The following is a 24,096-nucleotide window of genomic DNA, read 5'->3' on the forward strand; positions in this document are numbered from 1 at the left end:
TAAACACAATCTAAAAGCAAACTGAATACATACCTACAGAAGAACGACGTATTGTTTGAAAAGAACATTTATGGGCTGTTATCTCGTCGATTTAAACGAAACGGAGAAGAGGCTTCCCATGATGCACTGCTTCCGAATACGTAATGAGCCATGAGGACGCGTGGACGTTGTTTCTATTTTCGTGTGTGGAGCAAACTCTTCACGTGAGCGAAATTCACAACGGGCGAACATGCTGGACTAACGTATTGCTGCGCCGTATAGAGAAATGGTGCTTTCGCTAGCTTGGTGATTCAAAATCCACACAGAATTGTTGAGAAAATTACCAAGCATTGAAAGGAACAGAAACGCGCGTCGTGCCATTGACGACTTTCGTTTTAGCGAGATGAGCAAAACTCTCGTCATTTGTCCTCCAGAGCGTTGTCTGCTACAGGGTGGTATCTGTTCGCAATCAACGGCCGAAAAAAGAGGCGAGATCACTCAAGATTTTATACTGGGCACACTACGCTGCGCTACGCTTTTAAAGGGAACATTTCTCTTCATATACTGCAACGGGCGATCACTTGCAGTTGTTAAACAATACACACGGAGCTTATCCCTCCACAGAAACGTCTAGCCGACACACAGAAGATTCTTCCAAAGAGAAGAGACTGCCCTGAACAGGATGCGCGCGCGCGCGCAAACACACACAATAGAAAAATGTAAAAAAAAAAAAAAAATAATAATAATAATAATAATAAATAATTAAAAAGTTTAAAAAAAAAATCAAACAACTGTTTTCTTATTTTCCCACAGAGCAAAGGAGGGAGGAGGTGCACCGTTCCCGGAGGTACTGCAATACCGGGTCGATGCGTGGAGTGGACGGAGCAAGCCCCTATTCCATCTCCCTGTTCCAAAAATCAATTTAATATATGGTCCCCGGGTAGGGGACGTATCAGATATTAAACTGATAAGAACAGATACTACACTTGATCTTAGCCAAAAGGCCGAGAAGCGATACCAGCCGCCTACCAAACCCAGGGTAGCCATTCAAGGCATCGAGAATGACCCTTACGGCGATAAAACTACGCATCACGGATTTTCACAAAAACACTAGGAACCTATACTACTATTCAGGTTCCATTACGAATTGCCCGAGAAACGTCGTGCTACACGTAGTCCGGGGACCTGAAAACTCAAGTCTTTCATAACATTAAATATGGTTGCTCGCCGACCAATCAAATACAAGTAGTCTAGATCAAGTCTTGCCTCTGCTACCTCTCCTTTATTAATAGTTTAGACACCAAATACCTGTTCTGGATTTCGACTTAACACCACTGAAGCACGAAAGTCTGTTCACTGATAAAATAATAAATATCAGCGGCATCAAAGGTTTAAATGCGCTTCCGTATCCCTCTCGTGGTTAGACCATAGACAGTACACACACACACACGTGGGCTGGACGACAGCGAAGCCACCGTGTCTCTGGCGCCCTCTATTGCCTGGATGCGGGATAACCGAACCCCGCCTATTCCCATATAAGTGAACGGCTCAGACACTCATTGTAAATTAAACATCTAGAAATTAGAAACCTCTAGACCTGCAGCACCACACTTTCAGACCGCACCATCAGCTTCATGTGACATTGTTGGGTTTTTTAGCACCGAAGTGTATACAGTACGTAATAACAAGTGCAAGTGCGGCGGTAGTCTGGTTCCAGGAGGAACTTGTCAACCTAGCGTACGGCCATGTTCCAGATAAAAGGAATACTTGAATAACCATCATTTTTAAGAGAGTGTATGACTTCCAAACACTGGGGGAAACGGGCCAAAACCGATATATACTAGCAAGCTAATAAACTACAACACCCATTAACGAGTTCTTCCCTTTACAAAACTAGCACATGAACGTTTGCTAGGTCAACAAGTTTCTCTCGTACAAAACTACCGCTCCACTAGCACTTGAAAGCTTAAGTGCTAGTCTTCACATAATTTGGGGGTGGGTGCAATCGTGTTCTGTGCATATCCCCTCACATCAACATATCACATTTATAAAAAGCAACACCGACCAGTTTAACCTCTGTGTGCACCTCCAATTTAAGCGATTTATACTTCTACACTATAACACTAGCTATCTGAAACTATACATATAGCACAATGATCATTCGTCATTCAAATTGAATTAGACACTTGGGCCAAGACAGTCATTCAAATCCAGGCGCCCCCGCCCTCGCCCCCCCTCCCCCTCCTCGTTATTTAGCTTCCATGTGAGCTCATCTAAATTTAAAAAAAAAAAAAAAGGATTTTCCGCTAGGTGTCATAGACATCTCCAAAGTGCCCCCGGACCTCTCCGATTGCACAAAAAGCCGTCAGCCACCATACATCCAAGATTTGTTTCGCAAAAACATCACAACGATGTTTGACAACGTAGTAAAAACAATATTAGTTTCATTGCTAAAAGGATACACGATAGTAGCTTCACTGCTAATAGGATAAAAAGTTATACCGGGGAGAACACATTGTAAATACTGTAAATAAATAGTACGCATTCTCTTATGTACAAACGTTCATTTAGACTTACGAAAGCCGAGCCATTTCCCAGCGGGAAACATTTGTAATGGAAACATCGTAGTCCATGTTCGAAGCTACTGAACCGTCACGCTCCGCTTCCAGCTCATATGTGCACGCAAACAACTCCACGTTTACTTCATCTAAAGTAAACCTCTTCCTTTCCATGATGTCCAAATGTATTAGCGATCAAATCATCCAGTAAATATATCGACGACAACACCAGTTTCACCAAACAGCTTCACACGCGTACGCTACATCTTATCTGGCTACAGCGCAGCAGAGGTCTATTGTTTTGCGCATTGCCGCCCTCCCCCCTCACACCCCCTCCAAATCCACAAAGTGAACGGAAAAAAACACGAAAACAAGCACCAGCAACAGATGACGGTAACTTACCTGTACTGTGCGGGTACTGCCTGCTCTGATTGGTCAGCTCGTCCACGTTCTGCTCGCTGAACCCACAGAACGATTCCGCCCCTACACGTCTCGCCTGTCCTTCAGTCTGCGCTCGAAAACGACGTAAAATCCAGCTGTTTAACAAGAATGAATTATGCCGAGTTAATGATTAAAGATTTCAACTGATAATTTGTCAGATTTATCTGCAGGCGAACTCTTGTGTATTGCCATGTTTTGTTTTGTTTTGTTTTTAAGCGCAATACATTTTCAAGCAGCACTCGCGAAATCATTAGTTTTAGAAAATCTTCCATCTTAGAATTCATTAAGTTTATGCTGGTTTCGAAGCTCTTCGCCGTCCCGCAACAGTGAACTGGGACTGCGACATTAATTAGCCAGCTAGCTACAGCATGTAATCATAAAACCAATTGCACCGATGTAAATATAAATCCACATTCACGTGAACATTATTTAACATTTAGTGATGTAAAAAAAAAAACCCCATATCGCCATATTTCCGCGCAACGTAATCTAAAATTGAACCTGCAGCCGATTAACAAAACCATTCCAACACGCTAAGATTAATTGGGCTCGTTACCCGATCTCGAGCAATGGGTCTACGGGTTAGCTACAGCCAACAATTCGACACCGGAACACTCGTTGTAGCTAGCACACACCTTGTTTGCTTCAAACATCCTAAAACACAAACAGTAAAGCATACTTACAGGCTGTGAGCCGCCGAGTCACACACGGTTGTAACAGCTGCCGAGGCACGGAGTAAGAGAGATGAAAAACCAGGATCGAACTTCACACGGGTTTTGAAGCTGTCCTCCTTGAAGTACATTTACGGCATTTAGCAGACGCTCTTATCCAGAGCGGCTTACAAAAGTGCTTTGTCATTTACTCATAGAATACATCCTAGTACAGTACAGTAGGTTAGAATCAAACATGCCAATGAACTAGAATACTGTAGAAATACAGGGACGAATGCTGACACCTAGAAGTACAAAATACATAAGGTCTATTTTAAACAATGATGGGTGCTATAAACAATACGTGCCAGAGTTTGTTAAACAACATAAACCATACCCTACAATAAGTACTAAATTAGTCAGTCAATATGGGAGCAGTGTCAGTTGTCCTTTAGATATTCTGCAAATAGATGGGTCTTCAGTCCGCGTTTGAAGACTGCAAGGGACTCTGCTGTCTGGACAGCAGTTGGGAGTTCATTCCACCATCTCGGAGCCAGGACGGAAAAGAGTCTCGATGCTTGTCGTCCATGAGACCTGAAGCAAGGTATTTCAAGCCGAGCCGTGCTTGAGGTACGGATCGGGCTTTGACCGTTGACCTCATGTATGAAGAGGCTGGTCCATTTTTGGCTTTGTAGGCAAGCATCAAGGTATTAAATCTGATGCGTGCAGCTACAGGGAGCCAATGAAGGGAGCGCAGCTGTGGAGTAACATGTGTGAACGTCGGAAGATTGAAGACCAGTCGTGCTGCTGCATTCTGGACAAATTGTAGAGGTTTGATGGCTCTTAGAGGAAGATCAGCAAGTAGCGAGTTGCAGTAGTCTAGCTTTGAGATCACAAGAGACTGCACAAGCTTCCTGCGAGAGAAACGGTCGAATCCTTGGTATGTTACAAAGGAGGACTCTGCAAGACCGGGTTAGATTAGAAACATGAGTTGACAACGACAACTGGTTGTCCAAAGTTATGCCCAGGGAGTTCTCAAAGGAAACAGCAAGCTCATGGTAAGGCTTGGGAGTACCTGGGATGAACAGAAGCTCGGTTTTACTGGGGTTGAGCTTCAAGTGGTGGGCTGTCATCCATGACGCGATGTCAGTCAAGCGTGCTGAGATACGTCTGGAGACCTGCGTGTCAGAGGTTGGAAAAGAAAGAAATAATTGAGCGTCATCAGCATAGCAGTGGTAGGAGAAACCATGAGCAGATATTACATCACCAAGAGAATCGGTACCACCCTGGCGGTTTTGAATGCAGTAGGCACGTATCCAGAAGATAAGCAGTTGTTGACGATGACAGAGACGAAAGGAAGCAGATCTTTTGCGATTGTCTAGAACAGAGCGCAAGGAATTGGATCCAGCGGACATGTAGTCAGGAAGTCAGGAGTTGAAGAATTTCATCTGAAGAGAGAGGAGACAGAGAAGTCAGAGAGTTGGATGTTGGGGAATGCACATCGGTTGGAGGAGTGGGTAACAGAGCAGTGGAAGAAACAGTGGTAAAAATTCATTTCAACCACTGACTTCTTCATGGTTCTACCTTTGGCAGAGCATACAAAGGAGATTTCCCGTCACAACCCAGAACGCCAAATATCTTGAACCAAGTTTCCCATAGGCCCCTGCCTACTCAATTCACAACGTACGCAACCTCAAGCTCTTCCCAGGTAGACACCTCCCTTCACGACGGTGAGGTCAACACAGCGAACCAACCCCTTCAAGCTCAATTTTAAAGCAACCATTTTCAAAACCTCTTTAGACATATAATCATATTGGCCTCCCCGGTGACGTAGGCCATGCCATGCCTACATTTGTGAAGCATTTCATAACTTGGGGGAAACTCATAACAGATTCTCTGTTCACACAGATGTGATATAAAAGACAAAGAAGTTTTATTTTATCTTTTTTTTTTTTTTTGTATGAACTTGTGTTCGACTCTGCTCCTGCCTGACACACTCACCTCTCGGGTCTGTGTTGAAGGACACTCATGGAGCAATACATTTAATGTAAAAAGGAACCTGTGAAATATTTACCCAATTTTTAAAACCAGATTAAGTAGTAGATTTCCAATGTTTTACACTTCGGCAGTACACGGCAAAGGCGATCGCTGTAACTATGTGGCCTAGGTCCCCAGGCCTGCACTGAGGCATACTCAATAAGCAAGCATTTCATTTGCTCTTGAGTACGCAAAATCTGTAACTCAATTTAAAAATGGATTGTAGGTGGGATTTTGCATAACTTGGATTGGTGGAGTCACGAATACTATAGAACCACGTGATCCAATCCCCTCATTTCAGGTCCATATTAAACTTTCTCCTGGGGAGGAAATGGTCCAAAGTCAAAATTGCAAAACATTATGCTTGGTGATCCTAGCAACACCAAGCTGGAAACAGGGAAATTCACTTACACAGTCTTCTGTATGCAGTGATAAAATCATGAAAAGATTTACACGTTTCACTTTGCGAACAAGGTGGATGAACCGTCTGCCTTACTGAACAACCAGTGGATGTACAGGGAGCGTACCTAGCGTGGGAGTTCTCCTACTCCACTGCTGTAGTTGTTTACGTCCCTCCGTGGGCTGTGTCGAAGAGCGCTAGCGACATCTTTCACTCGGTCATCGCGGGACTTCAGAGAAAACATTCCAACGCCCTCTTATTGATCTGTGTTTATTTCAGTCATGTCTCCTTTTCTCCTGTCCTCACCAACTTTAAACAGTATGTTAACCGTGCAACGAGAGGGCATAACCTTTTGGACCATTTTTTACGTCAACGTGAAAAAAAGCATAGAAAACGGGTCCGAACAACACAGCAGATGTGTTGAATGGGATGAAAAGCTTGACAGTCTGTAGAGTACAAGGAGATCAGGCATTTGCATCTGAACTTAATCTAATGTTTCAACAGGTTTGACACAACCCCCACCACTGTGTGCTCAGACGGTGAGACTAGGTCTCCACCCAACCTGCCCCCATTCACACCTCTGTTGGAGTCCCTGCTCTATGACCCATCAACACCCCTGTCACCCTCTCTGCTCTCAGCAGACTTCTGACCCCAGAGGACAGCCTCGTTCCTGCCAATAGCTCCCTTCAAAACAACATTAAAATAACACTTGACCAGGACCAATTCTGCCATCCTCCCTTCATCTCTTCCCCCACAATCAGGAATTCTTAGCTCCCTGCATACTCCCTCATCACCCAGCCCTACCTTCACCATCGTCCAGGTAAAGCGGGAGCTCTACGGGCTTCACAGTCACAGAGCTAGTGGGCCTGATGACATCTGTACTCCTAAAGAATTTTAAAAGTGAACACAACACACAGAATTAAAACAAGAAGCTTGCCATATAAATATGAGCTAAGAATCTTTGATGATGGGAGGTACACTGTTCACAGAGGTGCTGCGATACTGGGTCTGTGTGTGGAGTGGATGGAACAAGCCCCTATTCCATCTCCCTGTTCCAAAAATCTATTTAATATATGGTCTCCAGGTAGGGGACCGGAATTACAAATAGCAAACCTCTGCAGAAAAATCATCAAACAATACCTATGTTATATGCAGACATGCTAATGCTAATGGTACTGATGAGGAAACCACACCCTCGAATCAGAATTTAAATTGCCCAATTTTTATTATTTTTTTTTTTTACCTGCTAGTCTCCACAGTAACCTCTGCTGGCTTGAAAGCAAAAGACAGCCACACGCAGGGAGAAATACTAGAGTACCAACTATATAAACAAGGCAGTACGTCCTTCAAGAAGAGAATAGATTGAATATGATTGAATGTGAAGGCAAACTTTGCCTGTCTTTTCAGACTGAAGCCCTAGATCTGGTCCACAGCCATCCTAATATACATGTTTAACACATAAACTGTCTTTTTTAAATTGGTTGTGCCTCACATCATTTGTATCAGATATTTCTAAAATGTTGCTTCCCTTTCTAGTGCTGTTAGTTTTAGTGAACTCTAACCTTATCACAAAGCCTCGTTGGGTGTTCTTTAGTTTAAATCGTACTTCTCATTCATTCTATCTTTTTCAACCGTGCCATCATTCCTCCAGATTCAAAGGGGACAAAGAAAACACATGATCTGGATGTCTGTCACAATTATCCTAAATTAAGTGCAACTGACATGCTAGTGACCAGCAATGGCCCCCTGACGACTGATGAACAAATAAGCAAACTAAAAACGACTTCTGCATTAAAACAATTCGACATGTAAGCGGGGTGTTAATGGATGGCTTGTTCCTTTTCATTTTTGCTATGCTCCTGGAGGGCTTAGACCCCCATTCACACTCACGCGTCTGCCGTTAACTATCGGCAGAGGAAAAACAAAAAACAAAAACAGTTGACTTTCTCTTATGGTAATTCCTGGTTTAAAATTCTAGCTAGGTCACTTTGTCCGTGGAAAGTCATTGGGCGTGAATGATGTCACACGACCCGTTTATTTACATTTAGCTAACGCGTTTATCCAAAGCAACTTATAATTACAAACGAGTACAGCTTGAGCTACTAGGTTAAGGGTCTCGGCTCAGGTGCCCAAGTTGAACCAGCAACCTTTTGATTGCTAGACAAATGCCTTAATCACTGAGCCACCACTGCCTCAAAGCCAATCAAAAATTATTTATTAGACTTTGGACCGAATTTATTGCATCTGTCACATCTTTCTCTGCATTAGCTTGGCGCCAACTCAAAACCAGCCCAACGATCTTGTGAGACACAAGTTAGCAGAAACACAAAAGATCGACGAGCCTTATTTATGTGCTTTACATAAGTACCAGCTTCATGGAGGAAGCTTCTGAATATGCTGAACATAATCGTGGACCTTATTTCTCGTCTCCAAATAGCGGACTAGGCGGCTGACTACCTTTCGTCTTTAATTGGTATCTCAAAATGTTTTCATCATACACTATGTCATATTGCAGCCAACGTCTATACAGACGCACGTACTTGGGCAACATACGCCATACATTGGTTTAAAACTAGGCCTACATTTTCAAATCACATATGACCAAAAGGCCGAGATAGAGCACAGTTTCTCAGGAAGAAAACAAAAGGACACGTGCGCTATTGCGTTTAATGTTTTCATATCTGCCACTAGCCTCTATTCGTGGCAAGCAGTTTATTAAACGACCAAGATATTTTAGCTGATTGTCGTCTCATCAACAGTCACGCAAAAGAACGTCTAGCAGTCATTGGCCTGTGGCCTCGGTAAACCGCTGCAAATGTTACTTTAAACACGCACCTATCGACTGCCGTTACAAGCAAAAGCAATTTCCATACTTCGAACTTAGCACTGCTTTTAAACAGTCAGATCACGCCAAAAGATTGTTTTATTCCGAAAGAAATTAAACAATTCTAACGCGTTTGTTCAAAAGGGCGATTTTAGGCTTACGGTGAAAAAACTTGTGACGCGCACTATTACTGAGAGTAGTTTCTCTCTACAAAAACGTACCGTTACACAAATGATGATTCTGCTTTGAACAGCACTTCTCCCCATTTCCCTAATATTATTATATACTATATTTACATAGCATGTTATTTTCCAAGAAAAATGCTTACCTCACATTATACGTGCGTCTGGTTCAGAGCGGGTCTTAAATTTAGGCCTGCAAAGTAAATCCGCGTCACGGCAAGAGGATCTGCAGTTCGGTTCTACGTTTGGCAACTACTAAGTGCATCATTTCTAAAGACTAATTCCTCATACGTGCGATTATCAAGCAGATTTGGCATCACGTCCTAGACAAGTGAGAGATTAGAGAGCTAGAGGCTTCCTGGTTGACTAAAACTGCGGGCATGATTTTATTTTAGGCTTTCTATCTGAAATAGTCAACTTACTCAGTACTAAAAACACATCCTTCAAAACCTAGGTAAAACGTAGCTTCAAAATGAATCCCTGAGCCATTTATATTTTTCTTCTTCATTTCTTTCTTTGTCCTTAAAATTGTTTTGTATTCATTTTGGCAGCTTGAATTTTGGGAAAGGGTTCAGGTTCCTCTTGTTCTTAACATTTAAAGGCTTCTAAATGTGTTGTGAAACAGGTAGTCAGAAGCCACAGCATTATCAGATGCTGATGCACGTCTAGCTTCCAGAATCTGCATATATTTTACAAATTGACAGGGAAAGATGATGGAAGGTAGGGATGAGTTTGATTTCCAAACTCAGTATAGGGCTGGGCTTCCCGTGGTTCTTTTTAAAGAGAGGTATGCCTCATTTGAGTTGAACAAGTGTCTTCAAATAATCATTTTTATCCAGGTGACTACAAGCAAAGCAAAGCACCATATCCTTCATTTAATAGGTCAGTTACACTCCATGTTTATCAAAAGCATTTAATATTAATGGTCATAGTAATGCCACACAAATTCACAAAGTGTTTAAGACATGTCTGGCTCCGTTTGCTTTCTGTGTGAACTCACTAAAACAGTGCAGATTTTAAATAAATGACCACAAAAAGAAGAAATGATATATTGCAACAGGAAAAATAGATTTTTCTTTAGAAATGAAAGAGTAGTTCAAAGAGAACTCAGCACCTTCTATATCATAATTGTAACCAACATTTTCATTATATGTGAAATAATTGATTCAAGCTTAAGACTAGAAATTAAAAAGAAATTACAGTTTATCAATCGAATGGGAAATTCGATTCACACTTATCCTCATTCCAGTAAAATGCCACAGTATTTACAGTTTGATGTGAACAAAACAAACAAACAAAAACTTCTCAATTTTTGGTTTATGACAACCAACCGCAGATAAATTCTGTATAACCAAGATTATGCCTCGGTCGTCATTGCAACTGTTTTCTCCCACAGACAATGTTTAAAACAAAATCAAGCGCCACTAAATGTGTCAATTCTTAAATGTAAAAAACAGCTCTGAATTTATTTCCCCCCTACAATACAAGGTAAAGGGCAGGGTAAACGGGGTCAAAAATGCAGCAATAAGAAGCGCTTACATTTCATTTTGCTGCTAATTTCAGTTACAAAAGTGGCTTTTTGCTCTTATACAAAATGGAGCTATAGTTATTAAAGAATTAACATATAGCCCAAGTTGGGAGTTTAAGGGACAATTTACTCTTGAATCTCTCCTTTAAAAAAAAAAAACTTACAGAGCAACAAGAATAATGGAAAACCTTAAAAAAAAAAAAAAAAAAAGTATAAAAATAATCAAAAAAAAAATCAAGAGAATAAATCTGTATATTAAGCAAAAAAAGGAGAGGTAAAACACGATTCACTAAACAAATTCATGACTAATTGTTTTCTCACAAAAATCAAGAAAACATTCATGGAAAAGACCTTGTGCGATCCTAAAATGCTTTTTTCATGATAATAGATTCTCTTCCAATGGAAATAGCATGACAAAACACAAAGATTCTCAGTCACAGTAACTAAAATTGAAAAAAATCTCTTAAAACCTGTATATTTCGAACCATTAGAAACACGCATTTTATAAAATTCTTAATGCTTTAGAAAAATGTTCATATATCCATTAATATACATTTATATCTTCACTAAATTCAAGTGGCATGGCCAATATGATATATCTAGGCTTGTCTAGTTTTGAAGATAAATTAATACAATAAATTAACAGCACCATTGAAAAACTACAAACGGCATTTACACATTTCTGTATTCAAGACAGAAACAGAAAAAAAAGAAAAAAAGAATAGAGATGCCATTTTTATACATGTTTTACTGCCATTGCTACGACAGCACAAACCGTGTTTCATTGTAAGACCGTCATGTTGTGTAAGGTCGCTGATAGTAAACTGGGGTCTTAGCGGCAAATTGATTAAAGTGAATTGGTTTATGTGACTACAACACCCCCACACACCATTTCATTTTTAACATGTATTTACTGAAATCAAACCCCCTACTGACCAGGTGAAAATTCCTGTGTAGTGTTTCTTTGCAGTCTGAACATGCATCTGTTCTCCACTTGCCGTATTGCTCCCTATAGTCAATGACAAGCTCCTCATCTTGTAGCAGTGACAGCAATTTGAGCTTCCGTAGACCTGATCTTAGTCAAAAGGCTAACCAAGCGTCAGCAGCCTATGAGAGGGGTACAGTAAACATGTTATACTGTGTGAAATTGTTTTCGTGAACAAGAAACCTAACGTGCATGAAAAGCATTTTGTTCCTGTGTCACTTGTGATTTAAAGCAATAAAAAGATAAGAGACTAGCTTCTAGAAAATAAGGGTTTAATACGCAAAGCAAACACACTCAGCAAGGGTGCACCGCTGCATCGAGACCCACAACAAGACGTAAACACACACAACTATTTTTGAACCCAAGTAAATCAGGGGAGAGCGCGAACGCAGTCCCCCACTACCAGAAATTATGCAGTCGAGATTCCCACATTTGGGGAATTCGCAGGGGTCAGCACAACCGGAGTGCAATGGCTGAGCCTCGCCCTGGGTGAACCACCTTCTTGATCATGGTATCTCCCCTGCCAGGTAAGTATGAATTCCCCGTCCACACGGCGAACACATGATCAAAAGACTTAGTATTCACTCAGATGGTAGGATCCCCGCTCAATACGCAACTAAACACAATCTAAAAGCAAACTGAATACATACCTACAGAAGAACGACGTATTGTTTGAAAAGAACATTTATGGGCTGTTATCTCGTCGATTTAAACGAAACGGAGAAGAGGCTTCCCATGATGCACTGCTTCCGAATACGTAATGAGCCATGAGGACGCGTGGACGTTGTTTCTATTTTCGTGTGTGGAGCAAACTCTTCACGTGAGCGAAATTCACAACGGGCGAACATGCTGGACTAACGTATTGCTGCGCCGTATAGAGAAATGGTGCTTTCGCTAGCTTGGTGATTCAAAATCCACACAGAATTGTTGAGAAAATTACCAAGCATTGAAAGGAACAGAAACGCGCGTCGTGCCATTGACGACTTTCGTTTTAGCGAGATGAGCAAAACTCTCGTCATTTGTCCTCCAGAGCGTTGTCTGCTACAGGGTGGTATCTGTTCGCAATCAACGGCCGAAAAAAGAGGCGAGATCACTCAAGATTTTATACTGGGCACACTACGCTGCGCTACGCTTTTAAAGGGAACATTTCTCTTCATATACTGCAACGGGCGATCACTTGCAGTTGTTAAACAATACACACGGAGCTTATCCCTCCACAGAAACGTCTAGCCGACACACAGAAGATTCTTCCAAAGAGAAGAGACTGCCCTGAACAGGATGCGCGCGCGCGCGCAAACACACACAATAGAAAAATGTAAAAAAAAAAAAAAAAATAATAATAATAATAATAATAAATAATTAAAAAGTTTAAAAAAAAAATCAAACAACTGTTTTCTTATTTTCCCACAGAGCAAAGGAGGGAGGAGGTGCACCGTTCCCGGAGGTACTGCAATACCGGGTCGATGCGTGGAGTGGACGGAGCAAGCCCCTATTCCATCTCCCTGTTCCAAAAATCAATTTAATATATGGTCCCCGGGTAGGGGACGTATCAGATATTAAACTGATAAGAACAGATACTACACTTGATCTTAGCCAAAAGGCCGAGAAGCGATACCAGCCGCCTACCAAACCCAGGGTAGCCATTCAAGGCATCGAGAATGACCCTTACGGCGATAAAACTACGCATCACGGATTTTCACAAAAACACTAGGAACCTATACTACTATTCAGGTTCCATTACGAATTGCCCGAGAAACGTCGTGCTACACGTAGTCCGGGGACCTGAAAACTCAAGTCTTTCATAACATTAAATATGGTTGCTCGCCGACCAATCAAATACAAGTAGTCTAGATCAAGTCTTGCCTCTGCTACCTCTCCTTTATTAATAGTTTAGACACCAAATACCTGTTCTGGATTTCGACTTAACACCACTGAAGCACGAAAGTCTGTTCACTGATAAAATAATAAATATCAGCGGCATCAAAGGTTTAAATGCGCTTCCGTATCCCTCTCGTGGTTAGACCATAGACAGTACACACACACACACGTGGGCTGGACGACAGCGAAGCCACCGTGTCTCTGGCGCCCTCTATTGGCTGGATGCGGGATAACCGAACCCCGCCTATTCCCATATAAGTGAACGGCTCAGACACTCATTGTAAATTAAACATCTAGAAATTAGAAACCTCTAGACCTGCAGCACCACACTTTCAGACCGCACCATCAGCTTCATGTGACATTGTTGGGTTTTTTAGCACCGAAGTGTATACAGTACGTAATAACAAGTGCAAGTGCGGCGGTAGTCTGGTTCCAGGAGGAACTTGTCAACCTAGCGTACGGCCATGTTCCAGATAAAAGGAATACTTGAATAACCATCATTTTTAAGAGAGTGTATGACTTCCAAACACTGGGGGAAACGGGCCAAAACCGATATATACTAGCAAGCTAATAAACTACAACACCCATTAACGAGTTCTTCCCTTTACAAAACTAGCACATGAACGTTTGCTAGGTCAACAAGTTTCTCTCGTACAAAACTACCGCTCCACTAGCACTTGAAAGCTTAAGTGCTAGTCTTCACATAATTTGGGGGTGGGTGCAATCGTGTTCTGTGCATATCCCCTCACATCAACATATCACATTTATAAAAAGCAACACCGACCAGTTTAACCTCTGTGTGCACCTCCAATTTAAGCGATTTATACTTCTACACTATAACACTAGCTATCTGAAACTATACATATAGCACAATGATCATTCGTCATTCAAATTGAATTAGACACTTGGGCCAAGACAGTCATTCAAATCCAGGCGCCCCCGCCCTCGCCCCCCCTCCCCCTCCTCGTTATTTAGCTTCCATGTGAGCTCATCTAAATTTAAAAAAAAAAAAAAAGGATTTTCCGCTAGGTGTCATAGACATCTCCAAAGTGCCCCCGGACCTCTCCGATTGCACAAAAAGCCGTCAGCCACCATACATCCAAGATTTGTTTCGCAAAAACATCACAACGATGTTTGACAACGTAGTAAAAACAATATTAGTTTCATTGCTAAAAGGATACACGATAGTAGCTTCACTGCTAATAGGATAAAAAGTTATACCGGGGAGAACACATTGTAAATACTGTAAATAAATAGTACGCATTCTCTTATGTACAAACGTTCATTTAGACTTACGAAAGCCGAGCCATTTCCCAGCGGGAAACATTTGTAATGGAAACATCGTAGTCCATGTTCGAAGCTACTGAACCGTCACGCTCCGCTTCCAGCTCATATGTGCACGCAAACAACTCCACGTTTACTTCATCTAAAGTAAACCTCTTCCTTTCCATGATGTCCAAATGTATTAGCGATCAAATCATCCAGTAAATATATCGACGACAACACCAGTTTCACCAAACAGCTTCACACGCGTACGCTACATCTTATCTGGCTACAGCGCAGCAGAGGTCTATTGTTTTGCGCATTGCCGCCCTCCCCCCTCACACCCCCTCCAAATCCACAAAGTGAACGGAAAAAAACACGAAAACAAGCACCAGCAACAGATGACGGTAACTTACCTGTACTGTGCGGGTACTGCCTGCTCTGATTGGTCAGCTCGTCCACGTTCTGCTCGCTGAACCCACAGAACGATTCCGCCCCTACACGTCTCGCCTGTCCTTCAGTCTGCGCTCGAAAACGACGTAAAATCCAGCTGTTTAACAAGAATGAATTATGCCGAGTTAATGATTAAAGATTTCAACTGATAATTTGTCAGATTTATCTGCAGGCGAACTCTTGTGTATTGCCATGTTTTGTTTTGTTTTGTTTTTAAGCGCAATACATTTTCAAGCAGCACTCGCGAAATCATTAGTTTTAGAAAATCTTCCATCTTAGAATTCATTAAGTTTATGCTGGTTTCGAAGCTCTTCGCCGTCCCGCAACAGTGAACTGGGACTGCGACATTAATTAGCCAGCTAGCTACAGCATGTAATCATAAAACCAATTGCACCGATGTAAATATAAATCCACATTCACGTGAACATTATTTAACATTTAGTGATGTAAAAAAAAAAACCCCATATCGCCATATTTCCGCGCAACGTAATCTAAAATTGAACCTGCAGCCGATTAACAAAACCATTCCAACACGCTAAGATTAATTGGGCTCGTTACCCGATCTCGAGCAATGGGTCTACGGGTTAGCTACAGCCAACAATTCGACACCGGAACACTCGTTGTAGCTAGCACACACCTTGTTTGCTTCAAACATCCTAAAACACAAACAGTAAAGCATACTTACAGGCTGTGAGCCGCCGAGTCACACACGGTTGTAACAGCTGCCGAGGCACGGAGTAAGAGAGATGAAAAACCAGGATCGAACTTCACACGGGTTTTGAAGCTGTCCTCCTTGAAGTACATTTACGGCATTTAGCAGACGCTCTTATCCAGAGCGGCTTACAAAAGTGCTTTGTCATTTACTCATAGAATACATCCTAGTACAGTACAGTAGGTTAGAATCAAACATGCCAATGAACTAGAATACTGTAGAAATACAGGGACGAATGCTGACACCTAGAAGTACAAAATACATAAGGTCTATTTTAAACAATGATGGGTGCTATAAACAATACGTGCCAGAGTTTGTTAAACAACATAAACCATACCCTACAATAAGTACTAAATTAGTCAGTCAATATGGGAGCAGTGTCAGTTGTCCTTTAGATATTCTGCAAATAGATGGGTCTTCAGTCCGCGTTTGAAGACTGCAAGGGACTCTGCTGTCTGGACAGCAGTTGGGAGTTCATTCCACCATCTCGGAGCCAGGACGGAAAAGAGTCTCGATGCTTGTCGTCCATGAGACCTGAAGCAAGGTATTTCAAGCCGAGCCGTGCTTGAGGTACGGATCGGGCTTTGACCGTTGACCTCATGTATGAAGAGGCTGGTCCATTTTTGGCTTTGTAGGCAAGCATCAAGGTATTAAATCTGATGCGTGCAGCTACAGGGAGCCAATGAAGGGAGCGCAGCTGTGGAGTAACATGTGTGAACGTCGGAAGATTGAAGACCAGTCGTGCTGCTGCATTCTGGACAAATTGTAGAGGTTTGATGGCTCTTAGAGGAAGATCAGCAAGTAGCGAGTTGCAGTAGTCTAGCTTTGAGATCACAAGAGACTGCACAAGCTTCCTGCGAGAGAAACGGTCGAATCCTTGGTATGTTACAAAGGAGGACTCTGCAAGACCGGGTTAGATTAGAAACATGAGTTGACAACGACAACTGGTTGTCCAAAGTTATGCCCAGGGAGTTCTCAAAGGAAACAGCAAGCTCATGGTAAGGCTTGGGAGTACCTGGGATGAACAGAAGCTCGGTTTTACTGGGGTTGAGCTTCAAGTGGTGGGCTGTCATCCATGACGCGATGTCAGTCAAGCGTGCTGAGATACGTCTGGAGACCTGCGTGTCAGAGGTTGGAAAAGAAAGAAATAATTGAGCGTCATCAGCATAGCAGTGGTAGGAGAAACCATGAGCAGATATTACATCACCAAGAGAATCGGTACCACCCTGGCGGTTTTGAATGCAGTAGGCACGTATCCAGAAGATAAGCAGTTGTTGACGATGACAGAGACGAAAGGAAGCAGATCTTTTGCGATTGTCTAGAACAGAGCGCAAGGAATTGGATCCAGCGGACATGTAGTCAGGAAGTCAGGAGTTGAAGAATTTCATCTGAAGAGAGAGGAGACAGAGAAGTCAGAGAGTTGGATGTTGGGGAATGCACATCGGTTGGAGGAGTGGGTAACAGAGCAGTGGAAGAAACAGTGGTAAAAATTCATTTCAACCACTGACTTCTTCATGGTTCTACCTTTGGCAGAGCATACAAAGGAGATTTCCCGTCACAACCCAGAACGCCAAATATCTTGAACCAAGTTTCCCATAGGCCCCTGCCTACTCAATTCACAACGTACGCAACCTCAAGCTCTTCCCAGGTAGACACCTCCCTTCACGACGGTGAGGTCAACACAGCGAACCAACCCCTTCAAGCTCAATTTTAAAGCAACCATTTTCAAAACCTCTTTAGACATATAATCATATTGGCCTCCCCGGTGACGTAGGCCATGCCATGCCTACATTTGTGAAGCATTTCATAACTTGGGGGAAACTCATAACAGATTCTCTGTTCACACAGATGTGATATAAAAGACAAAGAAGTTTTATTTTATCTTTTTTTTTTTTTTTGTATGAACTTGTGTTCGACTCTGCTCCTGCCTGACACACTCACCTCTCGGGTCTGTGTTGAAGGACACTCATGGAGCAATACATTTAATGTAAAAAGGAACCTGTGAAATATTTACCCAATTTTTAAAACCAGATTAAGTAGTAGATTTCCAATGTTTTACACTTCGGCAGTACACGGCAAAGGCGATCGCTGTAACTATGTGGCCTAGGTCCCCAGGCCTGCACTGAGGCATACTCAATAAGCAAGCATTTCATTTGCTCTTGAGTACGCAAAATCTGTAACTCAATTTAAAAATGGATTGTAGGTGGGATTTTGCATAACTTGGATTGGTGGAGTCACGAATACTATAGAACCACGTGATCCAATCCCCTCATTTCAGGTCCATATTAAACTTTCTCCTGGGGAGGAAATGGTCCAAAGTCAAAATTGCAAAACATTATGCTTGGTGATCCTAGCAACACCAAGCTGGAAACAGGGAAATTCACTTACACAGTCTTCTGTATGCAGTGATAAAATCATGAAAAGATTTACACGTTTCACTTTGCGAACAAGGTGGATGAACCGTCTGCCTTACTGAACAACCAGTGGATGTACAGGGAGCGTACCTAGCGTGGGAGTTCTCCTACTCCACTGCTGTAGTTGTTTACGTCCCTCCGTGGGCTGTGTCGAAGAGCGCTAGCGACATCTTTCACTCGGTCATCGCGGGACTTCAGAGAAAACATTCCAACGCCCTCTTATTGATCTGTGTTTATTTCAGTCATGTCTCCTTTTCTCCTGTCCTCACCAACTTTAAACAGTATGTTAACCGTGCAACGAGAGGGCATAACCTTTTGGACCATTTTTTACGTCAACGTGAAAAAAAGCATAGAAAACGGGTCCGAACAACACAGCAGATGTGTTGAATGGGATGAAAAGCTTGACAGTCTGTAGAGTACAAGGAGATCAGGCATTTGCATCTGAACTTAATCTAATGTTTCAACAGGTTTGACACAACCCCCACCACTGTGTGCTCAGACGGTGAGACTAGGTCTCCACCCAACCTGCCCCCATTCACACCTCTGTTGGAGTCCCTGCTCTATGACCCATCAACACCCCTGTCACCCTCTCTGCTCTCAGCAGACTTCTGACCCCAGAGGACAGCCTCGTTCCTGCCAATAGCTCCCTTCAAAACAACATTAAAATAACACTTGACCAGGACCAATTCTGCCATCCTCCCTTCATCTCTTCCCCCACAATCAGGAATTCTTAGCTCCCTGCATACTCCCTCATCACCCAGCCCTACCTTCACCATCGTCCAGGTAAAGCGGGAGCTCTACGGGCTTCACAGTCACAGAGCTAGTGGGCCTGATGACATCTGTACTCCTAAAGAATTTTAAAAGTGAACACAACACACAGAATTAAAACAAGAAGCTTGCCATATAAATATGAGCTAAGAATCTTTGATGATGGGAGGTACACTGTTCACAGAGGTGCTGCGATACTGGGTCTGTGTGTGGAGTGGATGGAACAAGCCCCTATTCCATCTCCCTGTTCCAAAAATCTATTTAATATATGGTCTCCAGGTAGGGGACCGGAATTACAAATAGCAAACCTCTGCAGAAAAATCATCAAACAATACCTATGTTATATGCAGACATGCTAATGCTAATGGTACTGATGAGGAAACCACACCCTCGAATCAGAATTTAAATTGCCCAATTTTTATTATTTTTTTTTTTTACCTGCTAGTCTCCACAGTAACCTCTGCTGGCTTGAAAGCAAAAGACAGCCACACGCAGGGAGAAATACTAGAGTACCAACTATATAAACAAGGCAGTACGTCCTTCAAGAAGAGAATAGATTGAATATGATTGAATGTGAAGGCAAACTTTGCCTGTCTTTTCAGACTGAAGCCCTAGATCTGGTCCACAGCCATCCTAATATACATGTTTAACACATAAACTGTCTTTTTTAAATTGGTTGTGCCTCACATCATTTGTATCAGATATTTCTAAAATGTTGCTTCCCTTTCTAGTGCTGTTAGTTTTAGTGAACTCTAACCTTATCACAAAGCCTCGTTGGGTGTTCTTTAGTTTAAATCGTACTTCTCATTCATTCTATCTTTTTCAACCGTGCCATCATTCCTCCAGATTCAAAGGGGACAAAGAAAACACATGATCTGGATGTCTGTCACAATTATCCTAAATTAAGTGCAACTGACATGCTAGTGACCAGCAATGGCCCCCTGACGACTGATGAACAAATAAGCAAACTAAAAACGACTTCTGCATTAAAACAATTCGACATGTAAGCGGGGTGTTAATGGATGGCTTGTTCCTTTTCATTTTTGCTATGCTCCTGGAGGGCTTAGACCCCCATTCACACTCACGCGTCTGCCGTTAACTATCGGCAGAGGAAAAACAAAAAACAAAAACAGTTGACTTTCTCTTATGGTAATTCCTGGTTTAAAATTCTAGCTAGGTCACTTTGTCCGTGGAAAGTCATTGGGCGTGAATGATGTCACACGACCCGTTTATTTACATTTAGCTAACGCGTTTATCCAAAGCAACTTATAATTACAAACGAGTACAGCTTGAGCTACTAGGTTAAGGGTCTCGGCTCAGGTGCCCAAGTTGAACCAGCAACCTTTTGATTGCTAGACAAATGCCTTAATCACTGAGCCACCACTGCCTCAAAGCCAATCAAAAATTATTTATTAGACTTTGGACCGAATTTATTGCATCTGTCACATCTTTCTCTGCATTAGCTTGGCGCCAACTCAAAACCAGCCCAACGATCTTGTGAGACACAAGTTAGCAGAAACACAAAAGATCGACGAGCCTTATTTATGTGCTTTACATAAGTACCAGCTTCATGGAGGAAGCTTCTGAATATGCTGAACATAATCGTGGACCTTATTTCTCGTCTCCAAATAGCGGACTAGGCGGCTGACTACCTTTCGTCTTTAATTGGTATCTCAAAATGTTTTCATCATACACTATGTCATATTGCAGCCAACGTCTATACAGACGCACGTACTTGGGCAACATACGCCATACATTGGTTTAAAACTAGGCCTACATTTTCAAATCACATATGACCAAAAGGCCGAGATAGAGCACAGTTTCTCAGGAAGAAAACAAAAGGACACGTGCGCTATTGCGTTTAATGTTTTCATATCTGCCACTAGCCTCTATTCGTGGCAAGCAGTTTATTAAACGACCAAGATATTTTAGCTGATTGTCGTCTCATCAACAGTCACGCAAAAGAACGTCTAGCAGTCATTGGCCTGTGGCCTCGGTAAACCGCTGCAAATGTTACTTTAAACACGCACCTATCGACTGCCGTTACAAGCAAAAGCAATTTCCATACTTCGAACTTAGCACTGCTTTTAAACAGTCAGATCACGCCAAAAGATTGTTTTATTCCGAAAGAAATTAAACAATTCTAACGCGTTTGTTCAAAAGGGCGATTTTAGGCTTACGGTGAAAAAACTTGTGACGCGCACTATTACTGAGAGTAGTTTCTCTCTACAAAAACGTACCGTTACACAAATGATGATTCTGCTTTGAACAGCACTTCTCCCCATTTCCCTAATATTATTATATACTATATTTACATAGCATGTTATTTTCCAAGAAAAATGCTTACCTCACATTATACGTGCGTCTGGTTCAGAGCGGGTCTTAAATTTAGGCCTGCAAAGTAAATCCGCGTCACGGCAAGAGGATCTGCAGTTCGGTTCTACGTTTGGCAACTACTAAGTGCATCATTTCTAAAGACTAATTCCTCATACGTGCGATTATCAAGCAGATTTGGCATCACGTCCTAGACAAGTGAGAGATTAGAGAGCTAGAGGCTTCCTGGTTGACTAAAACTGCGGGCATGATTTTATTTTAGGCTTTCTATCTGAAATAGTCAACTTACTCAGTACTAAAAACACATCCTTCAAAACCTAGGTAAAACGTAGCTTCAAAATGAATCCCTGAGCCATTTATATTTTTCTTCTTCATTTCTTTCTTTGTCCTTAAAATTGTTTTGTATTCATTTTGGCAGCTTGAATTTTGGGAAAGGGTTCAGGTTCCTCTTGTTCTTAACATTTAAAGGCTTCTAAATGTGTTGTGAAACAGGTAGTCAGAAGCCACAGCATTATCAGATGCTGATGCACGTCTAGCTTCCAGAATCTGCATATATTTTACAAATTGACAGGGAAAGATGATGGAAGGTAGGGATGAGTTTGATTTCCAAACTCAGTATAGGGCTGGGCTTCCCGTGGTTCTTTTTAAAGAGAGGTATGCCTCATTTGAGTTGAACAAGTGTCTTCAAATAATCATTTTTATCCAGGTGACTACAAGCAAAGCAAAGCACCATATCCTTCATTTAATAGGTCAGTTACACTCCATGTTTATCAAAAGCATTTAATATTAATGGTCATAGTAATGCCACACAAATTCACAAAGTGTTTAAGACATGTCTGGCTCCGTTTGCTTTCTGTGTGAACTCACTAAAACAGTGCAGATTTTAAATAAATGACCACAAAAAGAAGAAATGATATATTGCAACAGGAAAAATAGATTTTTCTTTAGAAATGAAAGAGTAGTTCAAAGAGAACTCAGCACCTTCTATATCATAATTGTAACCAACATTTTCATTATATGTGAAATAATTGATTCAAGCTTAAGACTAGAAATTAAAAAGAAATTACAGTTTATCAATCGAATGGGAAATTCGATTCACACTTATCCTCATTCCAGTAAAATGCCACAGTATTTACAGTTTGATGTGAACAAAACAAACAAACAAAAACTTCTCAATTTTTGGTTTATGACAACCAACCGCAGATAAATTCTGTATAACCAAGATTATGCCTCGGTCGTCATTGCAACTGTTTTCTCCCACAGACAATGTTTAAAACAAAATCAAGCGCCACTAAATGTGTCAATTCTTAAATGTAAAAAACAGCTCTGAATTTATTTCCCCCCTACAATACAAGGTAAAGGGCAGGGTAAACGGGGTCAAAAATGCAGCAATAAGAAGCGCTTACATTTCATTTTGCTGCTAATTTCAGTTACAAAAGTGGCTTTTTGCTCTTATACAAAATGGAGCTATAGTTATTAAAGAATTAACATATAGCCCAAGTTGGGAGTTTAAGGGACAATTTACTCTTGAATCTCTCCTTTAAAAAAAAAAAACTTACAGAGCAACAAGAATAATGGAAAACCTTAAAAAAAAAAAAAAAAAAAGTATAAAAATAATCAAAAAAAAAATCAAGAGAATAAATCTGTATATTAAGCAAAAAAAGGAGAGGTAAAACACGATTCACTAAACAAATTCATGACTAATTGTTTTCTCACAAAAATCAAGAAAACATTCATGGAAAAGACCTTGTGCGATCCTAAAATGCTTTTTTCATGATAATAGATTCTCTTCCAATGGAAATAGCATGACAAAACACAAAGATTCTCAGTCACAGTAACTAAAATTGAAAAAAATCTCTTAAAACCTGTATATTTCGAACCATTAGAAACACGCATTTTATAAAATTCTTAATGCTTTAGAAAAATGTTCATATATCCATTAATATACATTTATATCTTCACTAAATTCAAGTGGCATGGCCAATATGATATATCTAGGCTTGTCTAGTTTTGAAGATAAATTAATACAATAAATTAACAGCACCATTGAAAAACTACAAACGGCATTTACACATTTCTGTATTCAAGACAGAAACAGAAAAAAAAGAAAAAAAGAATAGAGATGCCATTTTTATACATGTTTTACTGCCATTGCTACGACAGCACAAACCGTGTTTCATTGTAAGACCGTCATGTTGTGTAAGGTCGCTGATAGTAAACTGGGGTCTTAGCGGCAAATTGATTAAAGTGAATTGGTTTATGTGACTACAACACCCCCACACACCATTTCATTTTTAACATGTATTTACTGAAATCAAACCCCCTACTGACCAGGTGAAAATTCCTGTGTAGTGTTTCTTTGCAGTCTGAACATGCATCTGTTCTCCACTTGCCGTATTGCTCCCTATAGTCAATGACAAGCTCCTCATCTTGTAGCAGTGACAGCAATTTGAGCTTCCGTAGACCTGATCTTAGTCAAAAGGCTAACCAAGCGTCAGCAGCCTATGAGAGGGGTACAGTAAACATGTTATACTGTGTGAAATTGTTTTCGTGAACAAGAAACCTAACGTGCATGAAAAGCATTTTGTTCCTGTGTCACTTGTGATTTAAAGCAATAAAAAGATAAGAGACTAGCTTCTAGAAAATAAGGGTTTAATACGCAAAGCAAACACACTCAGCAAGGGTGCACC

At 41.4% G+C, this 24,096-nt stretch overlaps 4 non-coding genes and 2 pseudogenes across 47 annotated transcripts in view; all 6 read right to left on the bottom strand.

Moving 5' to 3' along the window:
• tmem88b (transmembrane protein 88 b) overlaps positions 1 to 24,096 on the bottom strand; it is a 139,662-nt gene that overhangs the window by 90,882 nt on the left and 24,684 nt on the right. For 25 of the 44 annotated variants that reach the window (XR_014115787.1, XR_014115780.1, XR_014115779.1 and 22 more), the window contains 6 exons: positions 16,906 to 17,278; positions 15,864 to 15,970; positions 15,142 to 15,275; positions 4,704 to 5,076; positions 3,662 to 3,768; positions 2,940 to 3,073 (listed from right to left, as the gene is read on the bottom strand). This is a non-coding gene — a transcript (transmembrane protein 88 b). The other 19 variants (XR_014115806.1, XR_014115805.1, XR_014115801.1 and 16 more) reach the window with 19 other exon arrangements.
• LOC145646311 (U2 spliceosomal RNA) lies at positions 805 to 995 on the bottom strand. The gene has a single exon (XR_014116166.1). It is a non-coding gene; the product is annotated as a U2 spliceosomal RNA (small nuclear RNA).
• Positions 7,035 to 7,153, bottom strand: LOC145646319 (U2 spliceosomal RNA; annotated as a pseudogene).
• LOC145646306 (U1 spliceosomal RNA) lies at positions 11,956 to 12,119 on the bottom strand. The gene has a single exon (XR_014116160.1). It is a non-coding gene; the product is annotated as a U1 spliceosomal RNA (small nuclear RNA).
• On the bottom strand, positions 13,007 to 13,197 carry LOC145646313 (U2 spliceosomal RNA). Its single transcript, XR_014116167.1, has one exon. It is a non-coding gene; the product is annotated as a U2 spliceosomal RNA (small nuclear RNA).
• LOC145646320 (U2 spliceosomal RNA) lies at positions 19,237 to 19,355 on the bottom strand (annotated as a pseudogene).

The sequence above is a fragment of the Electrophorus electricus genome, chromosome 13 (genome assembly GCF_041902795.1).
Source record: "Electrophorus electricus isolate QZ-2024a chromosome 13, ASM4190279v1, whole genome shotgun sequence".
In the NCBI taxonomy this organism is placed as follows: domain Eukaryota; kingdom Metazoa; phylum Chordata; class Actinopteri; order Gymnotiformes; family Gymnotidae; genus Electrophorus; species Electrophorus electricus.